The 14,730-nt window shown below is 37.7% G+C and overlaps 1 protein-coding gene across 6 annotated transcripts in view; it reads right to left on the reverse strand.

Moving 5' to 3' along the window:
* The window catches only part of FER (FER tyrosine kinase), a 179,308-nt gene that overhangs the window by 78,769 nt on the left and 85,809 nt on the right, over positions 1–14,730 (reverse strand). The gene's annotated exons all lie outside the window — the stretch shown is intronic.

A 14,730-nucleotide genomic window follows, 5' to 3' on the forward strand; every position in this document is an offset into this window, starting at 1 on the left:
ACGACAAGAAAAGAAAGTTAATCTTTCATTTTCAGCGTTAAAGATAATTAGAGTGAAATTCCTTTTTATGGCTAAGAGAATCACCATCACAGATCATTTTTCATCAGAAGTGGGTATCCAAATATCATTTTTCAAAACTTGCTGAAGCAGAGAAAAAATTAAGCCAAATAATGATTGTGTACCTGTTGACACTGGTCTATCTTTGTGGAAATGAGAAATGATCTTGTTAGAGAAGTTCTATTTTTGACATCATCTCTGCCAGTAGATCTAATGCATGTATGAATTTCATGAATCATAAACTATGTATTTAAAGTCCTTCAGATTAAGTGCAAAAATGAAGGTAGCTAGTGGAAAAGATTTTTCATAACAAGTGTGCTTTATGAGAGGATTTTTAAACAACCCCACTGACAACTTCTTTAAAATTGTTTCAGAATTCATGAGCTGTAGAAATTGTTGTAGATGTCGTTCTGCATTATTATCAGCACTGAATTAAGCCAACTTCTAATTCACTGATGAAACTCAATGTGAGACATAAAAGAGAATAATAGTTCAGACAGTACATTTTCCAGGTAGGTAAACCTATTTTGTCCGACTTAGCTATTGTTCCACAGAAAACCCTGTGAACTTCAACCTTTTTCTTATACCAAAGTGCACGATCACAGTACATGATCATAAGCCGTGAGGATACAGCTCACGGATAGAGGATACAGCTGAGATCTGAAAAAGCTACTATGCAGCATATAAATAGCAGAAGTGACTTCAGATTAACTGCACAGCTCTTCCGGGATTATTTTCTCTAAGATCAATAGACTGCAAAAGTCAATATACAAAACCAAATTTCTTCACTTTTTTGGAAGGACATGCAGTATTTCCTTAAGTTTATACTCTCTTATTTTAGTCCAATGACTAGGAAGATCCTGAAAAAGAAAGAACTGTTTTGAAAGGAAAAAAAAAAAAAAAAAGACTGAGAAGAAACACTATCACCATACTAATGATGGTTGTCCACCTAAGAAATAGGTACAGAATGTGAAATCCTTAAACACAGGAAAAGGAGGATAAAGTAGGAGTTGAAATCATCATATTTCAAACACATCAAATAAATTTATAACATCTAACAAGGGTCCTCTGACCACTCACTGTGTATTTTCTCACTCACTTCCTAGTGAATATAGTAACTTCAGCTTTTAAACTGAAGTACTCTGCATATTTGGGCTAATGTGTGATTCAAATACATAAACTGTCCTTTATTAGATATGCCATCCAAAAGAGCTCCAGTCTTCTGTAGGTTCAAAGCAAAATGAAACTTTGTGAATAGGTACAGATTTACATTTAAATAGTTAGCTATATTAATAGTTTATTTAAATAGTTAACTATATTTAATAGTTTAATGAATTAAAGAGAGAGGAAAGTGAAAGCTCAGTAAGATTATTCATACAAGCAGAAAAACACTCAAATTGTTAAAATAGGCTAAAATATTTTCAGATAAAGACACGTATTTCTACCAATCCCAAAGCTAAGGAGGGTAAATGAACAGGTATGTACAGCTGGGCTTCAGAGACTACAGATTTATATAAAAATGACCAAGAGAGCCCCTTTGAACTACTTAAGAGACTTGGTAGCCACATGTTTGGTCCCTTCTTGACTTAGCTTCAAACCAGCTGTCTGTTTCTGCTTAGATGGCTTCTTTTCTTTGAGATAAAACACTTAACTCACTGTTTTTGCAATATCCACATGATAAGCTATACTCCCCGCAAGGCTGTTCCCTTATTTAACCAACAGTCCTTCCAAAATCATCCGAAAATTGTAGTGGTTAGTAGGCAATACCTGCGAAAGAGCTGCAATTTCACATTACAACTTGTGATAAATTAATTTTTTGAAATCCAAAGGGTAAGATCTCGCATCCTACCTCTTCCCAGCCACATATGCTCATCTTGCACCAGCTATTATAATCTTCAGATCACATGTTAAGATCACTAAAATGGGAAAGAACTAACCTGGCAAAGCCCCAAATAAACAGTTGAACTAGCTTAATATGTGACTGGAAAGGACCAGAAGAAAGGCAAAGCCATACAGAAAGAAAAAGGGAGCAAGATCCCCCCAAACACCTTTTTGGCAGCAGTAAGCTGTTCATTTGACTCAGCTGCAACATGAAGTTGCAGCCTTAAGTCATTTTTTTTTTGGTGTGAATACCAGTAAACTGCCTGCCTTCCAAGCCAGAGAGATGAGGGCTCCGAAGTCACACGGCACAAGTCATGCAACATTACAGAAATAGCAATAGTTTAAATGAAGCATTGCATTAATTTCTTACATCAGACACATCCTTCCACATTGTTCTTTAACAAGATATTGCTAGCTTCTAACATATCATTAATTTCTTATTCAGGATAACAAAAGGGCTGGGAAATTTCTGATAGCAGAAAAAAGCCAGCTAATAAAGGACACACAAAGAAAAGTGGTACAGACCCACCAAGTGGCCCTGTTAAATACTAGCAGCTTCTATTATCATACACTCACACATTCTTCTGAATGCTGTACTCAGCAAATGTGTATTTTTTTCTCCTATATAACTGAATTTAGCCTGACAAAATTTTCCCATATGGTCTATGGCAATCTATTGTTTGTTGAATCTTACTGCATTTTTTCTATCTTTTTCTAAAATACAGAAGTCTAAGACATAATTACGCTGGTCCACCTCAATGTTTCTGAGCTCTTTTTGAATTCGTGAGCCTAAAATTAAGTAAACATATTTATTACTCATACTTTTTAATTTAAAACCTGAACATAGTGAGATAAGGGTGAAACATCTCTCTTTGCCATTTTTCCTATTGACCTTGCTTTTGTTACTTTAAAGGCACTGTAAATGCACATATCATCCTGCTGGCCATTCTGTAAAACATTCCAACTTAAAAGTAATCACCTCTTTTCACTTCATTCATCTGTAGAAAAGAAATCGGCAGCAGGTTTCCAAATACAGAGAATTCTCTCCAGCTCAGGAAATCCCTGAGCCTTGGATGGCTGGAAATTCCTACGGCCAAGGAAGTTACGATGTATATACATTCCCCATAATTATATTCTTCACTAGGCATACACTTGTAGTCACCTTCTGGATACAAGACACCTGGCTAGACTGACCTCTGAGTTCATTAATGAAGACAGCCAAATCAAAACTGTTATCTATCTTCTCCTTTTAACTTCGCTATTCTGTTCCTTGTCAAACAAATGTCACTGTGGTCAGTAAGTTTTCTAACGCTTTCCTCACTCTGAATATCTCCAAGATGCATGAGCAATTTTCTTCCATGAGTGCTTTACAGCCAAATACTTGCTGAATGCTAAACAAAGCTGGACGCTTCCAGTCATCATAAAAAAATGCTTATCACATGTGGCTCCCACTAACTTCACTAAGAATTGTGATTAACTTCCTTTTTTCCTTCATGTTTATGCACGCATTTTCCTGTAAAAGACATTGTCATCAGTAGCAGGAAATACTAAACTGGACAAATTTTCCCAGGTGAGTGGAGAAAGTTTTCAACTTGGAACCATAAATAATAAGCTTTCTTTTTATGAGGCTTTCATTCTAACTACTAAAGCCAAGTTATTAAGTTATTAGCTTCCAAGTAGTAGACTAATCAGAAGTGCAGCAATTTGCTGTATCAGCTCTTTTATGGTACGCTTACTGCTTTTTCTTTTCACCATCATCCCATGCAGGGGCAACCTGTCTTTTCTTATACAGCAGTGCTTCAAATTCCACAAGCGCCTCACCCTCACAGATATCCAGCCCTTCAATGGGACTTGAACTTAATACTTACTCACTGTGGACACATTACACTGTGGCAACTCTTTTAGGAGATCAGCTGTCCAAAAGGACAGAACTCTCAATAGTGGTTACTTCACCATGCACTGAGGATGAGATCCATGCACTGCCCCTTCATATTGTATTTTATTTCACTATATATGCCCTTCTTCCAAGGTTATCCTGAAGTCCTATCTCATCTGGTCAATGAATTGCATCTTAATTTAAATACTTCTCTCGTACAGACTCAGCTTCTTGAGAATTCAAGCACTGCTACATTCACTTGAAACACCTATTTTACGCAAGAACAGCTCTACTCTTGTCCATGAGTAGCTGCTTCTCAGTGCATCCTTTGCTCCTGCACAGCTGAAGTATCAGTGGATTTAATTCTGATGTGGATTGATCATGTAGCGTGTTATCTCTGTGATGAACTGCCAGGAAAGTCAAGTGTATTAGACTGCAAGCAATTCTTAAAGAGTAACCATATTTTTGGCAACTCCAAGATAGCTCTGGAGATCCACACGCATCTTTAACAAGCGCTATACCAATGCAGATACTTATGGAAGAGCTTGTTTTGTTTAATTAACAGTGGCTATTTATTTAGGAAGCCAAGAGCTATTTCCCACAGAACCACTCTGAAATCACTCAGATTCTAATGAGTATACAAATAATCACTATACGAATAATCACTTTTACCAGTAGAATTTTTATGACTGTGCCATCCTCATACATACGCTACTTCCAGCTTACTTTCTCCTGAATTGGAAACTCTAGCAGACAAAGATTGGGAAAGAGCACTGAAGAGAGGGAAGTATATGTGCGCGCTACTCCCCAAGCAAAGAACATGGAGACGGTCAGAAGCACACCCACTACGTGCAGAAGGCTAGGACAAAGAAGTCCCCTGCAAACCCATTTGAGGAACTTGTTGAGATACAATGAAACGCATTGAAACACAATAAAACAATGAAGAGCCCCAGTTTCTGGTAAATAATTTCTCTTAGGATCAGATACAACAAATTTTGAAAGTCAAAAGTTACTAAGACTGTACCTTAAAAACAGACAGTTAAATCTATATTCACATATGCACATTCTAGCATTTACATACCATACTCAGAAAAATTGTGATAACGATAAACTGCACGTCTAGAGCTTTCTACTAGAGGATTCCTAAAGAATTTTATGTACATTCATGACTTAAACCTTGTTCCACCTATTTAAATGCATTGTAGGTAGGAATCCAGTTCCAGTGACCTTCTACCAAAAATGACCTGCCTTATGCCAAAGTGCAATATGTGCTAGAGGTTCACACGTAACTCATATCTCTAGAGTTTAACTTCTACTCCTTCAGTGCAGAGTCTGCCTTTCAACCCACATGAGACAACTGGCTTTTCTTAATAAGTGAATAAATATACAAATAACATAAAACACACATATACACATACACACAGAAGAGTCACTATGCTTTTAAAGCCCTTTTGAAAAATAAAGCTCCAAACTAAATGGACTATTAAAATGAAGATATAATTACTGCTGTAATACATCAGTACAGAATCAATTATTTTCATTGTGAAGTTCTCCACAGTTACACAAGGCCATTCCATGCCCTAATTCTGGAATGGTTAATAACAGAAATCACTCCTTCACTTTGACACCCAGCTCCAACTTGACCGACTTTCACTCAAAACCTATACCTAAATGTTAACATTAGACTACCCATTACGGATCGAAGTAATGGATTTAAACGGGGGATATGGAGAAAACATCCCTTCTAATCTTCACAGGCAATCTGTACGCTCCTAAACATATTTTGATTGTCATAGCATTCATTTTATTAGTAAGCCTTAGCGGTGTTCATTCTTGGCGTTCTGTATATTAAATTTTATTCAGCAGTAATATTCTTTACCATGCTTAAAAATAAACAAGTCTTAAGTCTGTCACCCTTCTACACACACACAAAGCAAAAACTACATATTCCTGATATTCCCTCTCATGTATGTGAATATGGAAGACAGCTTATGTCCAGAGAAGTTCATGACAAACCAAAGGCCACTATATCCTGGCCAGTAACTCCACAGAATCACAGAACGGTTTAGGTTGGAAGGGACCTCTGGAGATCATCTAGTCCAACCTCCCTGCTCAAGCAGGGTCACCTAGAGCGCATTTCCCAGGATCACATCCAGACGGCTTTTGAATATCTCCAGCGAAGGAGACTCCACCACCTCTCTGGGCAACCTGTTCCAATGCTCCGTCACCCTCACAGTGAAGAAGTTTTTTCTCAGGTTCAGGTGGAACTTCCTGTGGTTCAGTTTCTGCCCATTGCCTCTTGTCCTGTCGCTGGGCACCACGGAGAAGAGGCTGGCCTCATCCTCTTGACACTCCCCCTTCAGATACTTGTACACGTTGATGAGATCCCCTCTCAATCTTCTCTTCTCCAGGCTCAACAGGCCCAGCTCTCGCAGCCTTTCTTCACAGGAGAGATGCTCCAGCCCTCTAATCATCTTGGTAGCCCTCCGCTGGACTCTCTCCAGTAGGGCCATGTCTCTCTTGTACTGGGGAGCCCAGAACTGGACACAGCACTCCAGGTGAGGCCTCACCAGGGCTGAGGAGAGGGGCAGGATCACCTCCCTCCACCTGCTGGCAACACTCCGCCTAATGCACCCCAGGACACCATTGGCCTTCTTGGCCACAAGGCCACACTGCTGACTCATGCTTAACTTGTTGTCCACCAGCACTCCCAGGTCCTTCTCTGCAGAGCTACTTTCCAGCAGGTCAACCCCCAGCCTGCACTGCTGCATGGGATTATTCCTCCCTAGGTGCCGGATCCTGCACTTGCCTTTGTTGAACTTCATGAGGTTCCTCTCCGCCCAACTCTCCAGCCTGTCCACGTCCCTCTGAAGGGCAGCACAGCCTTCTGGTGCATTAGCCACTCCCCCCAGTTTAGTATCATCAGCAAACTTGCTGAGGGTGCACTCTGTCCCTTCCTCCAGGTCATCGATGAATACATTGAACAAGACTGGACCCAGGACTGACCCCTGGGGGACACCGCGAGCTACAGGCCTCCCACTAGACTCTGCGCCATTCACCACAACCCTCAGAGCTCGGCCAGCCAGCCAGTTCTCAAGCCACCTCACCGTCCACTCGTCTAGCCCACACTTCCTGAGCTTACCTACGAGGATGTGATGGGAGACAGCGTCAAAAGCCTTGCTCAAGTCCAGGGAGACAACATCCACTGCTCTCCCCTCATCTGTCCAGCCAGTCATTCCATCAGAGAAGGCTATCAGGTTGGTCAAGCAGGATTTCCCTTTGCTGAATCCATGCTGACTACTCCTGATCACCTTCTTGTCCTCCACATGCTTAGTGAGGACCTCCAGGAGGAGCTGTTCCATCACCTTTCCAGGGATGGAGGTGAGGCTGACAGGCCTGGAGTTTCCTGGCTCCTCCTTCTTGCCCTTTTGGAAGACTGGGGTGACACTGGCTTTCGTCCAGGCCTCAGGCACCTCTCCTGTTCTCCAGGACCTTTCAAAGATGATGGAGAGTGGCCTAGCAATAACATCCTCCAGCTCCCTCAGCACTCCTGGGTGCATCCCATCGGGGCCCATGGATTTATGGATGTCAAGTTTGGACAAAAGATCTCTAACCTGATCTTCCTCAACCAAGGGAGAGTCTTCCTTTCTCCAGACTTCCTCTCTTGTCTCCAAGGTCTGGAATTCCTCAGGACTGGCCTTAGCAGTGAAGACTGAAGCAAAGGCAGCATTCAACAACTCTGCCTTCTCTGTATCCTTTGTCACCAGGGCACCCGCCCCATCCAGCAGTGGGCCCACGTTTTCCCTAGTCTTCCTTTTGCTATGGATGTATTTGAAGAAGGCCTTCTTGTTGTCCTTGACATCCCTTACCAGATTTAATTCCAACTGGGCCTTAGCCTTCCTTGTCGAAGAAGGTGTAGGTACACCAAAGTTTGCACCTACACAAAAAACAGTCATCTGTTCTCTAATTACCTCCTATGCAGCAAGAGTGTGTGCTATGATGCCATCACCTTCCATACAAGTTTCTTCGAAAGGACTTTGATGGGAATCCAAGAACCATATGCAACCCTCCTACAGGAAGACCATTCCATAAGAACACACATGCTGGCTCCAAAACAGTGCAGGATCTTTTTTATGTTAGCATGGCCTTCCTGAGAAGAAACATGCTTAATCTAAATACAACACTCTGTTAGTGATATGGATACCGGATCTGCTGGTGAAATTTGCATCTATCATTTTTAGCCTCCAAGCCCTTATCTTATTTTTTCAATATATACTAGTATAAATCTCAGGTACTTCTGAGAGAATCTGTGAAGATACATTGGTGGTAAAACACTATAAATTCTAAATGAGCCATCTGGCAACAAATACATGGGTTGCGGCAATTCCATGAAGCTCCACACAAACTAATCTACAAACACGTTTATGCATGTAGTAAGAATTAGACAGTTTTGGTATTAAAGGCTTTAAAATGTCAGCCAAAGCATTAATTTAATATAAAAAGCAGATTTTAATAGCTCTAATGACAGAGAAAACAACTGTTCAGCACTGTTCTCTGCCCAAGTAGAAACATAACAATGACACATCGCTAAAGCATCTGGCACATTTTTGTATTAGACATATGGTAAATTAGCTGAATATAAATATTTACTTATTGATAAAATTTGTATCAAACAACGTTCCTGATTAAGAACAACAACAACAAAATAAAAATATTCCAAACAATCTGCATCTAAAAACTGTAGCTAAATTAAACAAGATTTTTTCTTTTAATAAGTACTTATGCAATATCAAATACAAAGACGAAGCCATCACTATGTCAGGAAAGCAAAAACTTAGTAACAAAATAGCCTGAAAAGACAGAGGAATCAAAAATTTATTTTACTCTTTACTACAGCCTCTGCCAACAAGCCTGTGTTAGATCAATTTTTCCCTAGTATCTTCTGGTCACACACAAAGCAAAAAGCCTAGATTTCATGTCTTCAGCTGATCCATAGAAAGAATCCCTCCATGTTAATCATGTCTTCATGATTAGAAAGCAAAACATTTCCTGGCCATCCCTTTGAGCCTCTAAATAAAATGTTGGTTTGAAACAGTAAGGAATAACTTCCCTTCTTTATTCCAAGATAGTTATTTTGCACAACGTGGTTTGGGTAGACTATATGCTTCAAGTCACCTGTGCTTAAACATGCATGGAGACAACTTTTGTAGAGAAGGGGAAAAAAGCTTTATAGGATTTATAGCTTTATAGAATTTTGCTACAGTATCATTCTTGAAAAAAGTGATTGTCAGTCTCATGACTGCTTTAAAATCTACAATAGTTTTGAATTCCAGGTCACTGATAGCCAAGAGAGGTCCACACATCCTGGTGGTTCTTTTCATCATCCCCACTTCTTTTTAACATCTTATTCCACTGCAACTAGCGGAGCTAAAAATTTTCAGGGACAAGAGAATACAAATCAAAAGCTACTTCACAGTAACTCATAATGCAGAACTGTAACTCTACAAAGATATCTAAAAGACTCAAATGCTTACTCTTAATCTCTGCTGCATTTGTTGAGTGAGCCTAAGAGTCTGCATTTGAGTAATTTTTCATATCTGTCAGCCAGAATCAACGAAATTATTATTTGTAGTATATGTCACATTGACTGTACTAGTAAAAATAAAAACTAAGAAGAACATAATTAGAAGCCTACATGAAATAAATGAAGTTTGCAACTATAATTTGATAAAAGATAATTATTACAGAATACTGGAACATCAAATCTTGGGAAGGAGTAAGAATCCATTAAAAAAAAAAAATCAAGATGTTACTTCAGCACAAAAGGAATTTTACTGTTGTAAACATACCCTATCCTAATCAAATTTTACTACTGTGCTGTATTTAAGGTTCTGATAATACAGCTTGTGATGAAGACAATGCAACTCCTCCAGTGCAAAGACCCACTTTTTACCGGTATTCCCCAAGCGTCTGACTTATATCCACAAAAACTACAGAACTTCATAACGCAGGCAGGCCTTTGATCGTCACATGTATATACAGAAGGTTATAAATAAAATCTGGTAAATCCAAATGCTGCTTGCTGCAGGATGCTTTAGTTGAAGTAGCTTATTCTCCCAATTAAGAGTTTTCTCCAAAAAACCTCTTACTCCAAAATCTTGCCTTTAATACTTTTTTCCCCTCTTAACCACATATTAATTTTATTTTTTAGTAAAAATGTCCATATTCCATCTCCTACTTCATAAACTTAGCTTATTTTTTCCACTTTCAAATTGTTTTGGGAAAACTGTCAAAACATATCTAATTTGTTATTTTCAATTGCGTTCAGAATAACTCCTTTTGTTCAGTTCGCAGCCCACACAGTGATGTGTCTCTCTCCTTGTTCATATGAACATTCAAAGCCTGCCTAAATTTGGCTACCATATTAAAAAATATTGCCCATTTCCTTAGCATAAGAATAATAGGTCCCCTGCATGACCATAATGAAACTGAAAAGTAAATGAGTGGCAAAAGATAGTTGCATTCAAATCATGTTCATGCAATCAATATGATGATTTGCTATCAGTTTATCTTTTATGTACTTTAATTTTTCACCTCTCATTGTGTATTTAATTTCCGTAAAGAAAATAAGAGACATATTTTAACATTCAAAGGCATATATATCTGACTTTTATCATGGTCATAAGAAATACAGTTTGGGGTCAAAAATCAGCCCACACTGACTATGACCAACAGGTCCTCCTCAGCATTTCTATGAGGCTGTCCAGATGCGTGGGTACCATGCATGTAATTTGCAGCGTGATCCTCTTTGGATGCTACAAACCTAGCCTACTTAAAATTCTGACAACTGAGTTTCCTATTATAGCCTGCTTCTTCCTTCCAGCGGTGATCCCTGCCCCTAGAGAACTGTCCTCAGGACAAATGGATACAAGCTGATCTTCTGAACAGGCAGGACCCATTAATGCAATTGTTTCCCTCCTCATCAGCTTAATTCTTTCCTGTCACAAGATGAGAACTCCTATCTGAATGATGTTTCCTTGCCTCTCTCCTCTATTTCTCAGCATGCCTAAGAAGGCTTGCCCAGAAGTAGGACCTGAATTCAGGCTTGCCCTGAATTCCATCAGTTCAGCGTTGCTGGCCTGACAAGACTCAACGCTGATAAAGGTGCATTACCTGCACCATGAGCACGCATGTTCTCTGCAACATGGGATCTTAACTTGTTTTTAAAAATAAAATGAAACAAAACAGAATACCTGCAAAACCAACCAGCACCAAGGGGAGACAAAAATCAGAAAAATATCCATGGAAAGCTAACCAAAAGTTAAGTGTAGGCTAACTATATGATAAAGGAGAAAATACAAGTTCTGCAGTACTACAAGAAGCAGACAAATGGAGCAGATAGATTGCTTAGGCTTTCAAACTTTGAAAGGTGATCTGAAAGTCAAATTAGGCTGAATCCTAAATAAAAATACAACTCAAAATGGTTCAGGAACTGAAAAAAAAATCAGGGTTATGTCAGAACTTTATGAGGGCGCTTTCTTGAAAAGAATCTGACCACTTTCATCTTCTCATTTAAATTTTTATTTCTTCATAATTTATTTTCTTTTCATAGGTGTAACTCATTAATATATCCTATCTTGCAGCTGACTATCAGATCCACATGGACTTCTCATGTCATTTGCAGACTTTTATTCATCAATATTTGAATTACTGCTACCAAACTGTGCAAGTTTATTATCTTTTAACACTTCTGCTCAGGTTAATCAACAGTCTTTGTATTTCTATGTTTTATTCCCATGCGCAGAAAATGTTTGAAGTCATTTCATAAGCTTCTTTGTCATACAAAAAAAAAAATCCAAACTTGTAAATGAAAGTTACCAGCAGCAAATACATAGCCTCAGAAATCCATAACCTCAGAATTTTTCATTTGCTGCAGAGGAAACAAAGGCTATATCTGCATTAGCAACTAGTGAGGTAGCAGCAGATCTGCAGAGTGAAGCAGTTGGTGATGAGGAACGGCTACATTTGGTGGGGCAGGGCAGTATCTCAGATGAAGTCTCCCCTGGTTCTGATGACTGAAGTCGTGCATCTTCCTGTTTTGCTTCAGCTGAAAAAAGCCAAGTTTTGCATCCTTTGTGACTGCTCAGTGATGGAAACATAGCATCCTAAGCGGTGATAGTCAGGAGATTTGTTTCAAAAGCTTATTTCTGATCTGAACTAAAACAGTAACGCCGATACATCCAAATAAAAACATTGTTTCTGATTTCCTTGATGATTTTATTTACTAGTAGTAAAACTGAAATACATACGATATGGATTTCTTATTATTAAATGTATGAAATGTATTTCAGGAAATTTAAAGAACTCCATACTATGAAGTCAAAAATTTTAGAAAATTAAGATATATCTAGTACGTTTAGTATAGTTTTTCCATTAATAAAGTCCTTGGGTATGCACTGAGGTTACTCTGAGGCCTTTTACATAATAGTAATTCCATCAATAATAAGTTGAAGAATATAAAGTACATTATTTCTAAAAGATAATAAATAAATATAAATGAGAAGCTTTTCCATTAAAAAAAAATCACTTGCAGATATCTTTTTAATGTCCTTGGCTTTTCTAATTTAAGTTCTATTATTTCAATATCATTAATATTCTAAGCAGACAGATTTGGTCTACATGAAACGGGATGTGGGACAGGCCTTTTGTGGCACAATTAAGAGTGTTCCTTTCAAGGACAACGTCACAGAAGGTGAACGCTAATTTTGCTAATATGGTAAAGGAGAATGAATGATTGTAGAGAGAAAGAAAAGCAAAAGCAAACTACATAGCATAATTTTTTTCTCTGATGTTCTTTGTCACACTTAACTTTCACTTTTAAATAAGTTATTACAGGGACAGTAATTTGCATAAAAAGACTGCTTGAAACGTCAAAGACTGCTTTGCAGCTATAACAGGAAGAGAGAAAAAGGAGCCTTTACAGATGTCAAAGGAATTTTAAGGAAATGATCAAAGACAACACTGATAATAGAGTACAATGCAGAAAATACTCCCAACCCTAGGTGTCAGACTGTATACATCATCGCTAAAAATAAGCATGCTTAAAATGTCTCCACTTCCCTATATATGAAAGCCACAAAAATTAAAAAGGAAAGCTCAAAATACTAATTTTCTTAATTGTAAAGTACTTTTTCAATAACTGATTTTGATCGTATGGGAGAAAAAAAAATCACAAAATCATAGTGCAGAAAAAAATTGTTGTAAAGCTCTAAAATAGTTAAAACTACTCTAAAATAACTGTTTTCAAACAATTAAAAGTTGTTTAACTAACATATTTTTCAGTACTGTCTTACCAGATTCAAAACATTGACCCTAAAGTACTAAGTGCATTATACCTTGTTTTTACTTTACACATGGTATGAGTAGCTATCATATGCTCAGATCACATTTTTGAAAGCACACAAACAACACACGTGATATGCATATATAACACAACATCTAATAAAGTTTCCTGTTACCAAGTACTCTTTTTAGTACTCTTTCCTCAGTAACAGTATGGTACGGTATACTAATATTTCATGTATCCTACCAGGATGAAAGTTGAAAAATTCATGAACCTTAAAGGGATTACTCTTGAACATTAAGACTGAAGCACATCAGCACAAAGGAAGTCATATCACCAAATACAGAGTCAGTATGATGAAATTTTATGGATGGATGGCAATTATTTGAAGCATTCGGGAAAATCTGAGCAAAGTGCTTGACCACTACCATTGCAAGCAATTACCAGCTGATTTTAAGAGAAAAGACTAGCACCATCCTTAGTACTAAAATTTGCTTTAGTTTTAGTTATTACTAAAACTAACTCATATTAACAAGTTCAGAGGAGAGTGGGCCTATTTTATTTTTCCCCTGAAACCAGAAAAACAGAACAATGACTTGGCACATGGTGACAGTAGTAGAGCAAAAAATCTGTTTTAAAAACGGCCCTGAATTAGTTTGTAAGGAGATTATGATATGTTTAGGTGCATTAACAGCAGCATTGGTTTGAGACCTGAAAAGGCCCCCCTGTACAAAAGCATACATCTGTGTATGGTTCTGTTGGATATACCCAAGGGATCTCAGACAACCCATATGTGCATTTACACCTAAGAGGGCAAAAGATCAAGTACAGTAATGGAGAAATGATCAGGAAAGTGATTTGGGACTGTACCAGAAAAATTCTTTGAGTATGCATAGTTGCGTAAAACTATGCATAAATGAGAGTCTAACTTTTTTTTTTTTAAGTTATCAAAATGACACAAAAATTTCAAGAGTATAAAAGCTCCCTACATTTGAAGTAAACAACAGAAAATGAAGAAATGATGTTTTCCAGGCCCGTTCTACCTTAACAGAGCATAACTAAGAAAAACTGTTGAGCACGTAGTAGTCATACTACACTGTCATTTTACATTTGCTAAAACAGATCTGTTTTCAAAGGCTTTTATACACTGAGAAGCACTTAAACCCTGTTGTAATATGTACATTATTCAAAACCAGAAAAAAAAACAGATAAAGCATTATATATTTAAAAAAACATCATTACAAAAGGAATTCACAAATAGGCATAAACTTCATTTGCAGTATGACAATCTTATCTTTAAGATAAAAGGTTCATATCAAAATACAATTATTTTCACATTGAGAATAAAATAATAAAAATATATAATAAATATTTATTTAAAATAATCACAAATATACTGGAAGAATACAAGGAGATTGCTAAACTTTCTAAATTGTGATATATTTTAATATTTCAAACCCATTTGGTTTCTGTTCTGGAAGCCACTGTAAAGCAGTTTACTTTCTTTTTTTTTTTTTTTTTTTTTTGAAAAGAATTCCAAATTTGCAATGAAGCTGGTGGGATGGTACCTGTT

Source organism: Struthio camelus, chromosome Z (assembly GCF_040807025.1).
Source record: "Struthio camelus isolate bStrCam1 chromosome Z, bStrCam1.hap1, whole genome shotgun sequence".
Lineage (NCBI taxonomy): Eukaryota > Metazoa > Chordata > Aves > Struthioniformes > Struthionidae > Struthio > Struthio camelus.